The 20,245-nt window shown below is 42.8% G+C and overlaps 1 long non-coding RNA gene across 1 annotated transcript in view; it reads right to left on the minus strand.

The window, feature by feature from the left end:
• Positions 1-4,936: 4,936 nt before the first annotated feature.
• Positions 4,937-20,245, minus strand: part of LOC109503539 — a 36,164-nt gene continuing 20,855 nt past the window's right edge. Inside the window, exon 4 of the long non-coding RNA XR_006585206.1 lies at positions 4,937-6,226. This is a non-coding gene — a long non-coding RNA (uncharacterized LOC109503539). The remainder of the gene's footprint in view (positions 6,227-20,245) is intronic.

Genomic DNA, 20,245 nt, shown 5'->3' on the forward strand with positions numbered 1-20,245 from the left:
CAGCAAGCTCCCCTAGTCAGTAAAAAATGCGATTCAATTTATAAAATTTCTATTTTTGCCCCACCATTTTTAGAACTATCTTTCTCTATTAACTAAAGAATTGGATCAGATAAGCTGTGAGATCTTTTCCAATGAAAAATTCATGACTCTGCTGCGTAAAGTGAGGAACTCTGTCTATTCAAGTATCGTCAGGGCTAAATATCAACAAAAGCAGATTAATATTTTTGCAGAGAATAATTTGCAAACTGGGAGAGCTGAACCAAAACAGTTAGCATCCAATGATGAATGTCTTGTCAATAATGAGGTCATTTGTATGCAGTGCATAATTCAGAAAGGAAGCAGACTCTTGTAGGCTTAATTTAGCAAACTTTTAAAAAGAAAAAAAAAAGAATTAATCCTAAGGAATCAATCCATAATGCAGGGGGGGAAAACGTTAAGATGTTCAGCAATGCATTATTTAGAGACCTAATCAATATATAATCTAAATCTCTCACAATATGAAAATGGTTACGTAAAGTTGGCCCGTCCAAGCATTTGAAATATTATGCAATCTTCATCTGGATGCAGTACAAAGTTGTGGTTCTGGCCACCTGTTCTGGTCTTCGGCTGCCTGAGTTCAAATCCAGGCTCCACCACATATGAGCTGTATGACTTCGACAACTCACTTCGTTTCTGTATACCTCTTGTTTCCTCACTTGTAAAATGCGGATTAAACTAGTATGTATCTCAAAGAGCTGTTGAAGATTAAATGCAAAGCTCTTAGAAGAGTTGCCGGTGAACAGTAAATATTTAACACGTGTAAGCTAGTGAGGGATGTTAATAACACAGTGTGGCAGAGACTGCTAACTTCGTATCGAAGCCTTTTCATCTTCGGGGGCTCCTGGCTAGACTACAGTTAGCAGCCTCCTTCTCAGTTCCGTGTAGCTGTGTGGCTCAGTTCAAGCCAACAGAATGAGGGCCCATGTGACGCGTGCCCCTGCCAGGCCTGGCCCGTAGAAACCTCCCACGCACAATCTCTAAGCTTTAACTCGACTGCTGGCTTGACGTAGACCCAGGCAACAGCTTTGGAAGCCATGTTGTGGAGATGGCGGAGGCCAAGATAGATTCTTAAACCACCACTTGGAGGAGAACAGCCTGCAGACCATGAGCATCCATTTTGTACCTCCTGAGAAAGAGAAACATTTTTGATTTGGGGATTCATTAATTACAGCAGCAGGCATTAACTACCTCTTCTATTAAGTGAAAAAATATGAGGGATGAATGATACGCCAGACACTGAGATGTCCCCCAATATTTGTTCTTGGTTTCCTTCTTTTTTAATCGAGGAAAACTTAAGTACAGTGAAATGCAAAGATCTCCAATGTGTAACGCGAAAGATTTTTTTTTTAATGTTTATTTATTTTTGAGAGAGCCAGCGGGGAAGGGGGAGGGGGAGGGGACAGAGGATCCTAAGCAGGCTCTGCGCTGACAAAAGCAAGCCCCATGCGGGTCTCGAACTCATGAACCCCAAGATCGCAACCTGAGCCAAAGTTGGACACTCAACTGACTGAGCCACTCAGGTGCCCCAACACAAAAGGTTCTGGTGAATTTTTATTCCTATGTAACCAATACACTAATCAAAATGTAGACTATGTCTAGGGTGCCTGAGTGGCTCAGTCAGTTAAGCATCCGACTTTGGCTCCGGTCATGATCTCACGGTTGGTGGGTTCTAGCCCCGCGTTGGGCTCTGTGCTGACAGCTCAGAGCCTGGAGCCTGCTTCGGAGTCTGTGTCTCCCTCTGTCTCTGCTCCTCCCCTACTTGCGCTCTGTCTCTTTCTGCCTCTCAAAAATAAATAAATGTTAAAAAAAATAAAATGTAGACTATGTCCATCACCCCAGAAAATTTCCTTGTCCCCAACCCCACAAGCAACCACCATTCTCATTTCCATCACAATAAATTAGTTTTGCCCCTTCTTGAATACCATATGAATGGAATCATAAATTATGTACTCATTTGTGGTTTTTTTTCACTCAACAAACATGTTATGAGCTTTATGCATGCTGCTGAATATACCAGTAGTTCATTCAAGTTGTTAAAGAGTATTTCATTGTATGAATATATCACACTTTGTTTATTCATTTGCCTGTTGATAGACATTTGGATTATTTCTAGGTTTTTGCTATTGTGAAAAAGGCTGCTGCAAACATTCATGTACAAGTAGTCTTACAGATTTTTACTGTTCATTTCTCTTGGGGAAAATATCTAGAGGAGGAATAAGTGGGTCTATTTTTCTATTGCTGCTGTACCAAATTATCACAAACTTACTGGCTTGAAACAACACAAATTCGTTATTTTATAGTTCCGGTGGTCAGAAGTTGGACACAAGTCTCACTGGGCTAAATCAAGGCATCCCTTTCTAGGGGCTCTAGGATTGCCTCTAGCAGTTCTGGCACCCGACACAAAATACCACAGACAGGTAGCTTAAAGGACAGAAATCTATTTTCTCAGTTTTGCAGACTGGAAGTCTGAGATCAGAGTGCCAGCACAGTCAGGTGCCGAGGAAGATTTTTTTTCCTGGCCACTTTCTTTCTGTGTGTTCACAATGGCCAGTAGGAGACAGACAGATAGATAGACAGAGAATCCTCTGGTGCCTCTTCTTTGGGAGCACCAATCCCATCATCAGAGCCTCACTCTTATGACCTCATGTAACCCTAATCACCTACCAAAAGTGCCGTCTCCAAATCCTACCAAAGGTGCCGTCTCCAAATACCATCACATTGGAGGTTAGGGCTTCAACATATGAATTACAGGAAGACACAGTTCAATCCACAGCAAGGATGAATCTGTCTTTGTACTTATTTCAGCTTCTAGAAGCTACCTGCATCCCTCTGTTCATGGCCCCCTCCCTCCGTCTTCAAAGCCTACAAAATCCAGTAGCCTCACATCCCTGCCCATGTTTAGAATCGTCCGTCTTTTAAATTTTACTCATCCTAATGGGTATGAAGTAATATTGTGGTTTTAACTTGCATTTCTCTGATGACTAAAAATGTTGAATATCTTCTCCTGCGCTTATTGGCCAGAGAATCTTGTTTTGTAGTTTCTCCTCAAGTCTTTTATCAATTTTTAATTGGGTGATTCATCTTATTTTTATTGACTCACAAAAGTTCTTTATTCTGGATACAAGTTCTTTCTTATATACGTGTATTACAAATATTTTCTCCTAGTCTGGGTGTTGACTTTCTTTTCCTTCCCTGTCCTTCCCTTCCCTTTCCTCTCCCGCTCCCCTCCCCTCTCCTCCCCTCTCCTCCCCTGTTTCCCTTCCCTTCCCTTCTCTTCCCTTCCCATTTCTTTTCTTTTCTGTCTAGACAAGCGTATTGTCGTTCAAATATTTAAACAAACTGCAGGTCTACACAAACTGTTCTATTTGCATCAGGAGCAGATTGTTCCCCGCACCAGGCACAGCAGCTGCTCTGTCTGATGCCCCCTTGCAGAGCAGCCCTGAGCACACTTGGCACAGCCCATGGGGCAGCGGGAGCAGCAGCTCTTGCAGGAAGCTCATTTGCAGGAACCAGTGCAGGTGCAGTGGGGTCCATTTCCAGCCGAGGTGAGGCTGGAGACGCAAAGCAAGAGACAGAAGAGTCACTCAGGCTGGCTGGAGGCGTGATGGTCTTGACTTCATTTTCTTCACAGTGCCTTTTGAGGAGCAGAGTTTTTAGATCTTGAGAAGTCCAATTTATTATTTTTCCTTTTGGTTTGTACTTTTTGTGTCCTAAGAAATATTTGCTTATCCCCATATCACTGGCAGATTATAATTTCCACAGATAGCTGCAACAATAATTCCTACCTATGTGCTCTTTTACAATATGATCTTGACACTATTTCCATTTTCCTTAAATGTTTGATAGAATTCTCCAGTGAGACTATATGGGCCTGGAGTTTCCTTTGTGAGAAGCTGTTGAAAAATTATTATTAGAAATTCAATTTATTAAACGGGTACAGGAGTATTCCAATTTTCTTTTTCTTAGGTCAGGTTAGGTAAGTTTGAAACGAATTTGTTCACTTCATTTGTTAAATTTATTGGCGTAAGATTGTTCATAACAGTCCTTAATTTTTTTCCCAGGGTCTGAGAATCCCAATTGACTTCCATCTTTTGTTCCTGACATTGGTATTTGTGTGTTATCTCTCTCTCTTTTTCTTGACCACTCTTATAAAAAGTTTATCACTTTCATTAATCTTTTCACAGAACTAACTTTTGGCTTTGTTAATTTTCTTCCGGTTTGACTATTGTGTATTTTATTGATCTTTGCCCTTTATTATTTCCTTCCTTCTACTTATTTTGAGTTTAATTTACTCATATATTTCTTATTTCTTAAGCTCAAACCTTAAATCATTGATTTGAAACACTTGTTGCTTTTCTGATATAAGCATTTAAACCTATACACATCCTTTTTTTAAATCTTTATTTTTGAGAGAGACAGAGACAGAGAGCACAAGTGGGGGTGGTGGCAGAGACAGAGGGAGACACAGAATCTGAAGCAGGCTCCAGGCTCTGAGCTGTCAGCACAGAGCCCAACGAGGGCTCAAACTCATGAACTGCGAGATCATGACCTGAGCTGAAATCCGACGCTCAAACGACTGAGCCACCCAGGCACCTCAGCATGTCCTTCTAAACAATTTTAAATATTTTCTGATTTATCTTTTGATATCTTCTTTGATCTGTAATTTACTTAGAATTACCTCATTTAAAAACAAGTGAATAGGGGCGCCTGGGTGGCGCAGTCGGTTAAGCGTCCGACTTTAGCCAGGTCACGATCTCACGGTCCGTGAGTTCGAGCCCCGTGTCGGGCTCTGGGCTGATGGCTCAGAGCCTGGAGCCTGCTTCCGATTCTGTGTCTCCCTCTCTCTCTGCCCCTCCCCCGTTCATGCTCTCTCTCTCGCTGTCCCAAAAATAAATAAACGTTGAAAAAAAAATTAAAAAAAAAAAAACAAGTGAATAAACAACACAAAGCAAAATCAGACGATAAATAGAACTGATGGTTGCAGGAGTGAGGGGGTAGGGGATGGGCAAAATGTGTGAAGGGGAGGGGAAGGTACAGGCTTCCAGTTAGAGGATGAATGAGTTACGGGAATGAAAGGCACAGCATAGGGAATATAGTCAATGATGCTGTAATAGTGTCATATGGTAACGAGTGGGCTACACTTGTGGTGAGCACAACATTGCCTATAGAGAGGGCAATTCACTATGTCGTACCCCTGAAACTAGTCTAACATTGTGCATCAACTCCAATTAAAAAAGTCTTTGAAAAAAGAATATATAGCTATAATTAAACAAGGTGAATGTCACAAATAAAAATAACAATAAAATATATAAAATAAAAAGAATTACCTTGTTTAATTTCCAAATATTTGGGGATTTTTCTAGGTATCTTATTGTTATTGATTTCTCATTTAATTTTCTTATAGTCAAAGAACATACTCCACAAGATTTCAGTCTTCTGAAATGTATTGAGAGTTCTATAGTGCTGCAGCATATGGTCCATTCCACTGAATGTTCTGTGTGCACTTAAAAGAATGTGCAATTGTTGGGTGTAGAATCCTATAAAGGGGTTTCTATCTAGTTTACCTCCTCTTGTACCTCAGTTTTGCTGGCAATGAATTCTCCCAGCTATCATTTATTTTTAAATGACTTTGGCCTCATTTTTGAGGAGTATATGCACAGAATATACAATTATGGATTGTCAACTTTTTCTTTCAGCCATTTAAAGATGATAGTCCATTGTCTTCTGGCCTCCCTCGCTTTTCATGAGCAGTCAGCCATCGTTCACACATTGCTATCCATAATGTGTGTTTTATCCAGCTATTTTTAAGATTTTCTCTTTATATTTGGTTTTTAGCAGCTTGGGCCTGGGTATGGTTTTATTTTATTCATCCTGTTTGGGGTTCACTGAACTATAGGTGATGTTTTCCCTAAATTTTTCGAAAATTTGACCATTATTCCTTCATATACTTTTTCCCCTGCCCCATTCTCTCTTCTCTTTTCTTTCTGAGATCTCTGCTTTAAATATGTTCATTATGAAGAGCAGATTTCATTACATTCATTATGAAGAGCAGCTAGTAATCATAGCCATAACATTCCAGCCAGCAGGAAAAGAAAACAAAGAGAAGTAGAGGCACACTCCTTTGCTTCTGCTCAAATTACCTTGGCCAGTTCCCTGGACAGTTGTGTATCCAAATAAAATTCTCTACCTAGAGAAGGAAGGAATTTTGATTATATTCCCAATGGAGTAACTGATAACCAGGTTCCCACCACTGCCACCATAAACAACTGTGAAACTAGACAAAATAAACTGGCAGTTGGACAGTATATTGGACAATAGGCAGTATGAGACTGTGAACCTTTAGAAAAAGGAAACACATTAGGGTGAATTCCACATTGGCCCTGGCTTTCTTCCTGGGGGTACTTTCTGGGTCATGGTGTAGGGAGACAGCCAGCCCTCCCAATGCATAGCACAGTATGTAGCACTCTTGCTGAACTGAAGAAGCAGAAATTCAGGGATGCTAAGTTGGCTAGAATTTTTAGGGCAGGGTAACAAAGATGTGGGAACTGCATGGGAGACAAGAGTGCTAGAAACTCTACTGTGGAGTTCTCCATAGTCCTTGGCTAAAAGCTTGGCTGCCTATGTGCAGGTAGGAGACCAGAAGGCCGAGAAGAAAGTGGTTTATGTGAGGCTGAGAGCCAAATAGGAACACCAAAAGGTGCACAATATTGGGAGATGGGGGAGTAAGGAGCATGCTTTAGAGTAGGAACCACTCCTTGGGACTAAGGACAAAACCCAAACAGACCAAGCCTGAGAGTCAATAAAATCCACCAGTAATTTAATTGCTTTCCAGAACAAAAAAGACAAGTCTGAAGTCAGTAAATTAAAGAACAAAATTTTCCCGTGTAAAAATCATGCCTAAAGAAGGACTTTGACTATAGATACCTGCACATGGCACTAACAGGAAACAAATGGACTTGAAGCCTACTAACTCTTGGAGTGAACTGCATTGCAAAAAAAAAAAATCCCCTGTGTGGCCTAAAAAAGCCTGTGATTGTATTAACTCCCAAAGTAACTCCTACCCCTGCCCCCCATCCCCGCAAAGGCACCAGAAGAAAAAGGCTGTGAAATACACAAGTCCCCCAAAAGGGCATCCTCTTCAATGCCCACTTGGGATGAGGCCATGGAGGAAAACAGACAAGTAATCTTGCCAAAAACTAGTCTGTCCTCTCTGGGGTCAATGCACAAGTAGCTCGCTACCAGATAGACAAGCCAAGGCACTAACTCCACCACCAGGGACGGGAGTGTTTGTAACTCCTTTGTGGTAGGATTTGATCATTGCTATGAACTAGTGACTATTGAGTGTTTTCCATTCTTCCATTTCCTTAATGGAAGTTCTGATTACTCATTCTATTTCTTTTCCACTAGTGCATTTTGGGTATGTGTGTAATTGTAGGGAGGGAAGGTAACTTTTCTCTTTGGTTAGAGATCACCAGACATAAATGGTTGCATCTGGACCCTGGGGAGAAGACCCTGCAGCACACAGAGACCCTGAACTTTGAGCTGGAGGAGGGCGAGTGTGTTCTGTGGGTAAGATATGGATATTTGGGTGCCTGCCCAGCTGAAGACTTTCACAGCCTCCCTTGAAGCTGGGTGTAGCCATGTGATCTAGTTCTGGATGACAGTATGTGAGCATATGTGATGTGCATGACTTCCAGGTCATGCCCTTAAAAGGAAGGCGAAAACTATGCCTTTGATATATTGTTGTCCCTCTTTCCACTAGCTGGAAGGCATACATGTTGGCAGGAGCTAGAATAGATGTCTTAGACCAAGAGACAGAAGTCACATGTTGAGAACAAGAGCAACAAGATAGAAGGAGCAACCTCTTGACCTTCTCAAGCTGCCCTATCAGACCAGCACTGCCCATCTGGACTTTTATCTGAGCGAGAAACCAGCCTCTATTGTCTAAGCCACCATATTTTAGTATCTTTTTGTTACAGTTACTGTACCCACTATTTTAACTCTCATATTCCTCCTCCTCCTGTTGTCTGAGATGGCATTTGGGTGCATGGGAGATGGGGCTTCTAATGTAGTAAAGATAAAGGAGGGGAGCTAAGTTCCTGAGCACAGGGCCTTAGACTGCTCCATTGCTCCTCCAGTTTCTATAACCATGTTTCTTGTTGACTTGGTCACTGAGCAAGCATCTTGCCGACATTTGTTGCTTATATCTATGGCTAAGAAAATCAAGAATTTTCTTAGCTTTCTTGGAGACCAATGGTCCTTTCAATGGATTTTTCTCCTCTTCAGTCCTATGGGTGCTCTGAACCCCCTTGAGGCCTGGCTACAACTCTCATTTGGCTCCCAGCCTAGGTAACTACCTGGGCCTTATATGGCGGGTCAGATCTTCCTTCCCAAGAGTATCCAGGAAATTCTCGACATCTTTCATGCCAATGAACATCAGGAAAGACTCTGGGTAGCCAACTGCTTGCCTTCTTTGTGCCTAAGTAGGCAGAAAGTTTGCTTCGAGGAAGGTGCCTGGTGAGGGTTCTCTTTCCATAATCCCAAACTAAAACAGGGTCAGAAGCCTCTCTTCTGCTTTTAGTGTTTCCTTCAATCTATCTGTCTGGAACTTTGGGACAGTTGGGACACACGTGTCACCAACTGCTTCTCTTATTCCCACTTTTATCTCCCCCCCACAATCCTCTGGGGTCTATGTGTGACTATTTTTCCTACTTCCTCTTGGTAGTAGTTCTCCCTGTGTAGATGTTTATGATTAAGTCCACCCAGGTTGGTCCTTGATTTTTTTAAAGGGAAAAATTCAGAATAAAACTATTCTTTCTTTCCTCCACAAAGGCTGGTATTTGAGACTCTTGTCTTGCTAAAGGGGTGAAGGAAATCAGGGTTGAGATTCACAGTGTTTTAGGGACCTCTCTGTCCCAAGCAGTTCCTGCCCCTCTTTCTCTGGGCAACAAGCTTCATGGCTCAGCCCTGGAGGAGAGAAGCTGAAATAGAGCATGATTTACAGGAAAATAAAGATACATGGGTCTAATATCATTGCTGTTGCATATTTTATCTCAGTTTGTCACTCGTATTTTTGCTTTGTTTATGGTGTATTTCAAGGGCAAGCCTTTTTAATATTTATGGTGTCAAATTTGTCAGCTTTCCCTTAATGACTTCTGGGTTTGGTGCCCTGCAGAGGAAATTTTTCTCTGCTCTAAGACTGAACAGAACTTTTAATAGTTGTAAAATATGCCATTGTGCAAACATACAAATGTGCCCTAATTTATGTACAGATGAATAGTTAGTGCATTTCTACTGTTCAAGCTATCATAAATAATGCAATAAGCATCTTTATAAATACATTTTTCCTTCTGCCATTTAAACCATTTTTTTAGGATAGATTCTTATGGGGTTTATGGTTCTTTCTATTCTAAAAGCCAACAACAATTAAACATTTACCTCTTATAAAGCAGCCCAGGCCAACTAAAATGCCAGATTTATTTTCTTTTGCTAGAACTGCAGCTGCTTAGTGTGATTATATTTATATTTCATATTTATTAGAAGCTATGGTAGTTACAAATGAGGTTGATTAATAAAAAATGAGAAAACCAATTATTAGTTAACAAATGCAATCTATTCGATAGACTAAATCTTTTCAAAACCAGGGAGAACATATTAAAGGTGTTTCCTAATTTATAGAGAAATCCAGAGAAGAAAACAGACCATCTCAAGGATATCCAGTTCATCCCCAGCAATCAGCTTCTAGATTTCACATTAACATGCCTTCTTTGAAACAAATAAACTCATCATGGCCACCCCCACCACATGGCCCCTTGTGAGTGTCCAGCTTCGCGGTGAGCTCAGGTCACTCCCCACACTGCAGTCTGAGCTGTGCTGTAGAGGTTTCACTACCTCAGGCTCACACATGAGAACAAGGAGCTCCAGAGACGTGTTTGTACATGAACAGGAAGGTGAGGTTGAACCTGGTCCCCTATCTTCTGAGATGCAGTACATTTCATCAGTCAAAAAACTAGGTTCTAGAGTCAGATGTTCTGGGTTAAAAAGCCTCTTACTAAATGTTAACCCAGGGTAAGTTTAACTCTCTGAGGTTTAGTTTCTTCCACTATAAAAGGGAGATAATGAGAGCACTTACCTCAAGGATCAAATGAGGTAATCAATAAGAAAGTGTAAATAATAAGATGACATATAAATGGAAAGAGCTATCCATTCATAGCACTAAGGTCTCTAGGCTCGGTGTGCCCACATAATATAAGCAATATAAGTAATAGGGACACTTGTGTGGCTCAGTCGGTTGGCCATCCGACTTGGGCTCTGGTCATGATCTCACTGCTCATGAGTGCGAGCCCCGCGTCAGGCTCTGGGCTAACAGCTCAGAGCTTGGAGCCTGCTTCAGATTCTGTGTCTCCCTCTCTGTCTCTGCCCCTCCCCCGCTCATGCTCTCTTTCTCTCCAAAACAAATAAACATTAAAAAAAAAGTTTTTTAATAAAAAAATAAAAGTAATAGCCAGTAAGAAAATTTCCCTTTAACACTGAGTTTAAATGCACTCCTAGAGTCTGCCATATGCAAATTTTCTTCAGTGGGACCTTGTCCTATAAGCTCATTCAAGTGAGCACTTATTTATTGAGGGTATGGGCTGAGTTTTCCGACAAAGGTGAGCCCCCTGCTGAGCCCCCTGCCAAGCCCAGGGACTGACAACCCCCTCCCCATGGACCCCCTCCCCCTAGGCAGCGTGTGAATAGATGCTCTGAGCCCAAGAGGAGGGGCAACTACTCCAGCTTCCCACAGAGGGAAATCTGTGAACTTCTGCCTGAGTCCTCTTTTTAAAATAAATAACTTCCATGGTTTTGAGCGGCGACTCTTTTTCCTTACGATAGGAGTATGTATTTATTGGAGAAAATTTAGGAAATAGAGATGAGCAAAAAGAAAATTAATATCACTTGTAATCCCATCTCCCAGAAAAAGTATAGGTGGCATGTTTTTGCACCTTTTTTGTGTATGTGTACACATTTGTGTGTTTGTGTAGGACACACACTTTAAAAAAAAAACAGGGGGCGCCTGGGTGGCGCAGTCGGTTAAGCGTCCGACTTCAGCCAGGTCACGATCTCGCGGTCCGTGAGTTCAAGCCCCGCGTTGGGCTCTGGGCTGATGGCTCAGAGCCTGGAGCCTGTTTCCGATTCTGTGTCTCCCTCTCTCTCTGCCCCTCCCCCGTTCATGCTCTGTCTCTCTCTGTCCCAAAAATAAATAAACGTTGAAAAAAATTAAAAAAAAAAAACACAGGGGTCACCCCACATAGACTATTCTTTCACTTTACCGTATGACCTAGACACCTCTGCATGTTGACACACAGCTCCTTCCACCCTCGCTGCTCATAGCGTGGTCCTGAAGCACAGAGCACAGGCCTTGCCTGGGAGCTTGGAGAAATGCAGAATTTCAGGCACCCCCTCAGATCTGCTGACTTAGAATCTGCATTTTAATACACTCTCCCAGGGGGGTTTATCTGTGGGCACAGTTTGAGGAGCATGGTCTTAAGGCACCATTTTTAGAGTCTCCCATAACTTGGCTAAACCACAATCTCTTTCCTGTCACACTGGTGGTGGGGATTTTTCCCTGTGACAAGCAGCTGGTCCCTGGAAGAACCTGGGCTTCCCAAAGTGGTCCTTGTGCTTCTTCAGATCCTCCCTCCACCACAGGGCTCTTCCTTCACTGGGGGTCCCCCTCTCCCTTCTCCCCACTTCCCAGGTGACACCTTGGTCCCAGCAGACGCCACCCCCAGGAGACTCCTGACAGCTGGGGAGGCGCTGCCCTTGCCTGTTCTCCACAGCTAAGTGCACACTGCCCACCTCTGTCATCACCTTCCTCCACCTAGCCGAGGCCTGGAGCTGCAGACTTCTCCCACCCTGCGAAGGTTCGAAGAAGAGCCCTTTGGCAAATGCCAGCCCAGCTCCTGCAGGAGGTAGCCAGAGCTTGCCAATGCCTCCTCCCTCCTGAAATTCCTTTCATCCCACTATTCCACATTCCCTTCCCGCTTCTTTATCCCTCAGCTAGATCTGAGTGCCCTCCCAATTGCTCTCTGGGCCTCCTCTTCACATCCCTACCCCATCTCTCTACCCCACCCCCGTCTGTCCCTCCCCCCCCCCTCATTTGGCCCCTACCCTCTGGTCCAGAAAGCTACCCCCAGGCCCTCCCTTTTCCCCCTCTCCGGCCTCCCCTCTTCCACCACCATCCCACCCCCCACAACTCTAAAACTCTAAAACAGCCTCCCACCTCCCATCCAGCCCTTCACACCTCCCTTTCCAACTTCCTCAATTCCCGCCTCTCCCCGCCCCCAAATTCCAGCCCAGCCCACGGGAAAGACAAGCTCCTCTAGTCCCACCCCGCCTGTGTGTGGCCCAAGGTGGAGGGGAGGGGCAGGCGCCCACCCCACTCACCAGGCCCGGGAAGGGTAAATGGAGCCCTGTGCGCCCTCGCTCCGTGGGCGGATGTCAATGGCCAGTGTGTCACTGGGTGAGAAGAGGCCCAAAGACGGCTGTGAGGCAGCCCTGTACTCTAGCCCCAGCCCACCCGCCAAGGCGTGAGCCCAAAGCCACCCATCGGCAGGAAAGAATGAGAGTGAAAAGTAAACTATGCCACCGACGAGCTCGCTGTGCTTTGGGAGTCGGGGGTGGGCGGGTTCGGCAGATCAGACCCACTATCCCCCCTGCGCTGAGCGTGGGAGGAAGGGCTGTGTGGGTGAGGCCGGACATCCGAGCTGCACCTGCCGCCAGGCCCACTGCGCGGGTCCCAGGGCGCCCTCAACAGTAAACCTTTTCTTCCTTTATAAATGAATGATAAGCAGTTAGGGGAAATGTTTCTCAAAATAATACATTTTCACAGATCAAAATATTAAGGATTGGAGCACCTGGGTGGCTCAGTCGGTTAAGTGGTGGACTCTACTTGATATTCACTCAGGTCAGGGTCTCCCTGTGGGGGGGATCGAGCCCCCCCCCCCCCACACTGTGGGCTCTGCACTAGCTGAGCCTCAAGCCTGCTTGGGATTCTCTCTCCCCCTCTGTCTCTGCCCCTCCCCTGCTCATGCTGTCTCTCAAAAATAAACAAACATTTAAAAAATATGTTAAAGATTTTTTTTTTTTTTTGCAAGAATATTTAGTACTGACAGAGCTCCGGAAGAAATGGAGGCACCAATGCGCTGCTGGAGGTTGTGACAGCGAATTGGTCCAACCCTTGGCCAAATGTGGTAAGAAAGAGTACTAAACGTCTTTGAGTGCTCATACAATTTGACACTGTAATTCGACCTGTGAAAACGTATCAAAAGGAATAACCCTAAATATTCCCAAAGTGCAGATATTCCTTGTACTGAAAATGAGAAAGCACTTAAGTGAAAGAATATATATGGGATTATTACAAATATATAAAATAAGCAGAGAAAGACGAGAAGGAAATCAATTAAATGGAAGTGTGTGATTTTTTTTCCCTCTATATTTTACTGTTTGATGAACTACCTTGGAGATGCATTGAGATAGAATAGTTTAGCTATCACTAAGCATTAGAAATGCAGCATCTTTCTTGAGGAAGCCCCTCAGGGACCCTCCTTACTCCCTACCCTCACTCTCACCCCTGTGGTAACCTCTCCATACACTTTTATTACATATGGCTAAATTCTTGAACATGACATAATAATACTGTCTTAAATATTTCAAATTTACACACATGGTAAAGTATTGCACAAATACGTCTGTAGCTTGCTGTCCGCAGTCAACATAGTGCTTTTGGGATTTACCCATGTTGACTCATGTTGATAAATTTAGCTCAGGTTCATTCAGTAAATGAGTCAATATTTATAAAGAACTTAGAACAGAGCCTGGCATGTGGTGCTACCTAAGTTTTGGGGTCTCTTTGATAAATAAAAATTCATTTTCATGGAAGTATAGTATACTATTGTGTTAATATTATATTGAATTTATTTATCCATTCTCCTACCGATGGAAATTTAGACTGTTTGTGCATTTTGTCCCGATTACAAACAGTCCTGCTATGGACATTCTAGTCCGTGTCTTCTGTGCCTGTGTGTGAACTTCTAGGGTGCACACCCAGGACTGGGGCTGCAGGGTTGCAAAGGATGCCTAGCTTCAACATTACTAGCGACTGCCCACTAGCTCTCCAAAGTGATCATACCAGCAACAGATGAATTATTGTGTTCCCAATCCTCATCAAACTTGCTATTGTCAGATTTTTTTCCTCAATTTATTGGGTTTATGATATTATTTCTTTATGGTTTTAATTTGCATCTCCCTGATTACTATGAAGTTGGGGGTTAGGTATCTGTTTATATGCTTACTGGTCATTTGTATATTTAATTCTGTAAACTCCTTTTCATAACCTTTTCCTATTTTTCTATTGGTTCTTGTAATTTTCTTATTGATTTTTAAAAATTCTTTATATATTTTGGATATTATTCCCTTTTCAGATGGATGTGTTGCAAATACTGTCATTCAGCCCGTGGCCTATCTTAAAAACTTTTTATAGTGTCTTTTAAGGCACAGAAAATATAAGTGCTAATAATGTAGTCTAATATATCTATTTCTTTATAGTTTGTGCTTTGGGTGACTTGGTTAAAAAAAAAACCCTTTTTTGGGGCACCTGGGTGGCTCAGTTGGTTGAGTACCTGACTTTGGCTCAGGTCATGATCTCACAGTTCACAAGTTCGAGCCTCACATCAGGCTCGCTGCTGTCAGCATAGAGCCCACTCTGGATCCTCTGTCCTCCTCTCTCTGTCCCTCCCCTGCTCATGCTCTCTCTCTTCTCTCAAAAATAAATAAACATTAAAAAAAAAAACCCTTTCTTATTTCAAGGTCCTAAGTCTCTCTATATTTTCTTCTAGAACTTTAAAAATTTTGCTGTTTTATATTTGGTCTTACATCCACCAGATCTGATTCTTCATGAAAGGAGTTACAGAGAGATCTTTCTCATACAGATAACAATTGTCCTAGAACCATTTTTTCCAGTCATTTGAAATGCCAGCTTTGTCATAAATTAAATTTCCCAAAATGTGTTGGTCTCTTTCTAGCTATTTTGTTCCATTGGTCTATTTATCTACCCTTGAGCAATACCACACTCTTAATTACTATAACTTGATAATAAGTCTTGATTTCTACATGAGTGTGTATTCTCACATTTTTTCAAGACTATCTTGACCATTTGGGGTCCCTTACATTTCCATATATGTCTTAGAGTTAACTTGTTTCACAAAGTCTTTGTTGGGGGTTGGTTTAAACAATGACCTCACAGAGTAATTTTGGCATATTGGCATCTTTATGGTATTGGGCCCATATATATATATATATATATATATATATATATATATATATATATATGGCAAATATCTCCATTTATTTAGGTCTTCTTCAAAATCCTACCATAAAGTTTACATGTTTTCCGTATACATCTAACACCTTTTATTATGCTTATTACTAGATACTTTAGGATTCATTTTCATAATTTAAAAAAACCCTTTATTTATTGTTTTAACTGTATATTTTTTCAGTATTTAAGAATTTAAATCAACTTGCAGATTGGGCTCATGGGAAGATTGTCTATTCTATAGCCAGTTTTCTCAGGTTTGATAAAAAGTGTTAGAACCTTTGGAGGAAGGAAAAAGGCAAAATAATTTTTTTTTTTAGTGCACTTGAGAATTGAAAAAAAATCGTGTGTGCATGCATGTGTATGTGTGAGGGGGATGGAAGGAGGGGAAAGGTATAGAAGGAGAGGTTTATAAAAAATCAAAAAGTGCAGAGCAGAAAATAATGCAATTAAATTCAACTGCCCAGGTTCTCAGGCCCCCAGTAGCTTTTTCCAAAACATGCTGCTTATAGGCCCTTGTAATATGTTAATGTCCTACAATCCTGTATATGGTTGATGCTCTCTCCAAATCTATCCGATCCATTTTTGACACAAATGGAAGCATAAAATACACAACAGTTCATCATCTTGCTTTTTTCATTGAACAACTTATCTGTACTCTTGCTCACTGTGAAAATAGCTATACAGTAGTTCAGTTTCAGTTTCATATTGGCGGACATTAAGCTGTTTCCAGGATTCCTCAATAACAACACAGCAATCAATATCCTTAAATATATATATGACCAAAGGCTCCTGTGTCTGACTCTTGATATCGGCTCAGGTCTTGATCCAGGTTTGTGGGATCAAGCCCCACATCAGGCTCTGTGCTGAGCATGGAACCTGCTTAAGATTCTCTTTCTCTCTCCCTCTGCTCCTCTACCCCATTCGTTCTCTCTCTCCCCCTCTAAAATAAAATTTTGAAAATTCAAAAAATATATATATGGCTGTACACATACAGGATTATAACTATAGGATGACAGAGTAATTCATGTGTAATTTCGATAGACTTCACCAAATTTGTTTCTAAAAAAGGCTACAATTTACAATTCCAACAAATGCATGAGCATGCCTGTTTACATTGCCCTCATTCACACTCACACTTTGTTTTTTTAATGCTTATTTATTTTTGAGAGAGAGACAGACAGAATGCAAGCAGGGGAGGGGCAGAGAGAGAGGGAGACACAGAATCTGAAGCAGGCTCCAGGCTCCAAGCTGTCAGCACATAGCCCGATGCGGGCTCGAAGCCACAAGCCGTGAGACCATGACCGCAGCCAAAGTCTCACGCTTAACTGACTGAGCCACCCAGGTGCCCCACGCTCACACTTTATATTATCAAATTTCTTAATGAAAAACACCTCATTTTTATTTTCAATTTGCATTTCCTTATTTATGGGTGAAAATGGAGTATCTTTTATTTTTCAGCCATTTGTGTATCTTTTTCTGCCATATGTCCATTTTTCTATCTTTTCCTTTATTGATTTATAAGAATTTACAATATATGGTAATGAAATTAGCCATTTATCTGACATATGAGTTGCACTTATTTTCTTCTTCTAACTTGTCATTTATTTTTTATTTTGTATTTGTGTATATTTCTCCACAGATAATTTCTCCACATATAATTTTGTCTTAATGCCCATTTTTTTTCCCCTTTTGGCTTCTGAGTTTTTCCCCTTACCTGGAAACACTTTCTCCATTCCAAGATTTTTATTTTTTAATTCTTTCATCTTCTATTTTATACTTTATACGCATATTTTAACGGAGAAATATACATATATCTAGTTTAATTAGCTTGTCAATTCCATGCAAATCTTTGCTAGGATTTTGATTAAAACAAAAACTTCATAGATTAATTTGGGAAGTTGACATCTTTATGATATTGTATTTTCCTATTAATAAGCATGGTATATATCTCCATATAGAAAACTAGGCTTTTATAATCCATATATATACAACGAACTGAAATATATATATATGTATACACACATACATATATATATAGCATAATAATATATATACATGCAATACTGTCAATGCCCTAACACCCCTGAAGCCATTCCCCTGTCCTGCTTTGCTTCAACAGAGGGAGGGATTTCTAATTTCTGTAATATCTGATTTCTGAAATAAACTACGTATCACTATTACTAAACAATATAGCTTAGTTTTGCCTTTTGTAAACATCATTCAAATGGAATGAAATTATACCATGCGGGGTTTGTTTTCATGTTTATTTTTGAGAGAGAAAGTGTGAGCAGGGGAGGGGCAGAGAGAGAGAGGAGGACAGGAGGGCTCTGTGCTGACCGCAGAGAGCCCAACACTGGGCTAAAACCCATGAACCGCAAGATCATGACCTGAGTCGAAGTTGGACACTTAACTGACTCAGCCACCCACTACCCCTCTTTTATGTTCTTTAGTTCCATGATTTCCCTTCCCCTTGGTCTTTTGTTCCTGATTCTTGATGAACTGTTTGAGTCGGCTTGGTTTCTTCCTTTTAAAAGCTCTAATGATTTGGAAGTTTAACATTCTGTTTGTAGTCTTCTGGTCTACAGAAGTCTTCCGGTTCAGGGTCTCAAGAGTCATTTTAAATATTAACCTCACCCCTCTGTTGATCTTTCTACCTCCACCTTTTCCCCTTTCTTTAACTTCCTCAGAAATCTGTGTGATCACTTCAAATCCTTTTTACAAGTAGTGAGTCTCCACATGGCTGAGTGAAGCTGCCGGGCACATAAATATTCATTTCTCCCTTTTCCCTCAAGGACAACGAAGACCCGAGAGTTGAGGCCAGCGTGGGGGCCAGGGAACAGCAGGAGGAGGATTCTAGCTTTCCTGGGTCGGGCCTGACTCCCAACCTGGCTCATTCGAGGACTGCACCATCTTCATTCTCCCAGCGCAGCCCCGGCCCGCACACTCCCAGGGCGACACTGCTCCCGGCTCTCCGCAGGCCCCTTCCGACGCTAGGGGGTTGGGACGCCAGGGGATTCGTACCTTCGCCCCCGGCAGAGCGGCGGGACCTCGGAAGGTTCAGAGCTCAGCCACTAGGGGGCATCGGCGCGCTTCCCAGAGGAGACCTTACCAGGAGCGTCTGGGCTGTCACTTGGCGCTGCGTAGTCTGCTTGGACGGGCTCTGCGCCAGGCGCGGGAGATGAGGCGGGGGAGCCCAGAGCCCCACCGTCCGGCCGGCATGGGGGAGGGGACAGAGCGCAGGCCACCCGCAGCATCCACCCCGCACCTGCAGACTCGAGGGTCTGGAGGAGGCTGGCAGGGCCAGAGCCGTGGAAGCTCGTCGGTTAGAGACGCAGCCAGAGCACAATGGCGTGCGGACCGTGGGGGATCGCGGGGGTTCCCGGTTCAGTTCGAGACGTAAAACTCTCTCACCTTCACCCCAGCCCAAAGCAGTTCTCCCAACGCTACCCCGTGCCTGAATCCCTACTGTTAGAATCACTCCATTTATTAAGGAAGACCGGTCAAGGGCACATGTGTTAACCACATGTTACCCAGAGACAACACATTAACCCTTTGGGACACAGTGACACGTTAGCGCAGATTAATTTTACACCGAGGTAGGATTGGGATGGAGGGATTTCTGGGCCATAGTTGCCATTATTATCTCAAGGACTAAAATACATAATAATTATTTATGGACTTGTCCCTTGCCAGGCAGCTGGGAGCTTTGTCCCATCAACTCTTTTAACAAAACGGCATTTGGAGATCACTTGGTTAAGGTGAGATCTGCTGCGTTTCTCCACTGTGAAGTTACTACTTTTCCCTTTGTAATTAATAAATACTGGCAGGTGGGGGGAGAGCCTTTGAGACTATGACATGTTCTGTTTCTTCTCAAGTTTTCTCCTGCTTCTCAGTGCCCTTGGTGGGCCTCTGGGACACCACTCCATGCTGTCACTGATGGTTTGGCACTTGGCTCACAGTCTTCCTTTCACCCCAGTCCTGCCACCATCCTCAGTAAGTCACGGTGTTGGCCTCCCCTCACCCCTCAACTCCTGTTCTTTGCTTACTGCCTCTCTCCCTGTACCTGGCTTGACACTCAGCCTCCTCCTCTGCTTCCCTCTAACTAGGCTCCTTTCCCTCTCTCCCCGCGCCCCTCAGAGGACTCTTCCTCTGCACTTACATCTCTGCTGACTTCCCACATCCTTCAAACTCTGCAGATAATACCCCTTACCACTTTCCTGGAAATAACCAAGCCTTGAGCCTGAACTGCTTCAACTTCCTAATCCTTTCTCTATATTCTCCAAACAGCTGCACCTCTATGGTCATCCTCTCCTCCTTCTATCCTATCTCAGCCCAACGAAAGGCCTTTTTGAGGTCAGCTGGAGCTCTGAGAGCAGCCTGGTGGAGTAGAAAGGACAAGGACTTTGGGGTAGATCAGATCTGATTGGGATCTTAGTGCCCCCGTTTACTAGCCATACTTTACAACCAAGTTGTTTGGGTTTTTTTTTTTTTCTTTGAACTTTCTGAGCATCAATTAGCATGTATCGGTGATGTCCAAATACAATTACTAGCTGTTAAGGATTTTAACTTCCTGAAACAAATTCTGACATGTAGTGCTCAATAAATTTACAGGTATTATAAGTATTATAATTATAAATTATTCACAGTATGGATCCCTGTTCCTCTAAAAAATGTCTTCATGTATTACCTCTCTTCTCCTGTGTTGTTGTTGTTGTTGTTGTTTCATTTCCCACTCGCCCCAAGACAGAGAGACAGAGTGCAAGTGGGGGAGGGGCAGAGAGAGGGGGACCCACAGAAGCAGGCTCCAGGCTCTGAGCTGTCAGCACTGAGCCTGATGCGGGGCTT

The sequence above is a fragment of the Felis catus genome, chromosome C2, assembly GCF_018350175.1.
Source record: "Felis catus isolate Fca126 chromosome C2, F.catus_Fca126_mat1.0, whole genome shotgun sequence".
NCBI classification, from domain to species: Eukaryota; Metazoa; Chordata; class Mammalia; order Carnivora; family Felidae; genus Felis; species Felis catus.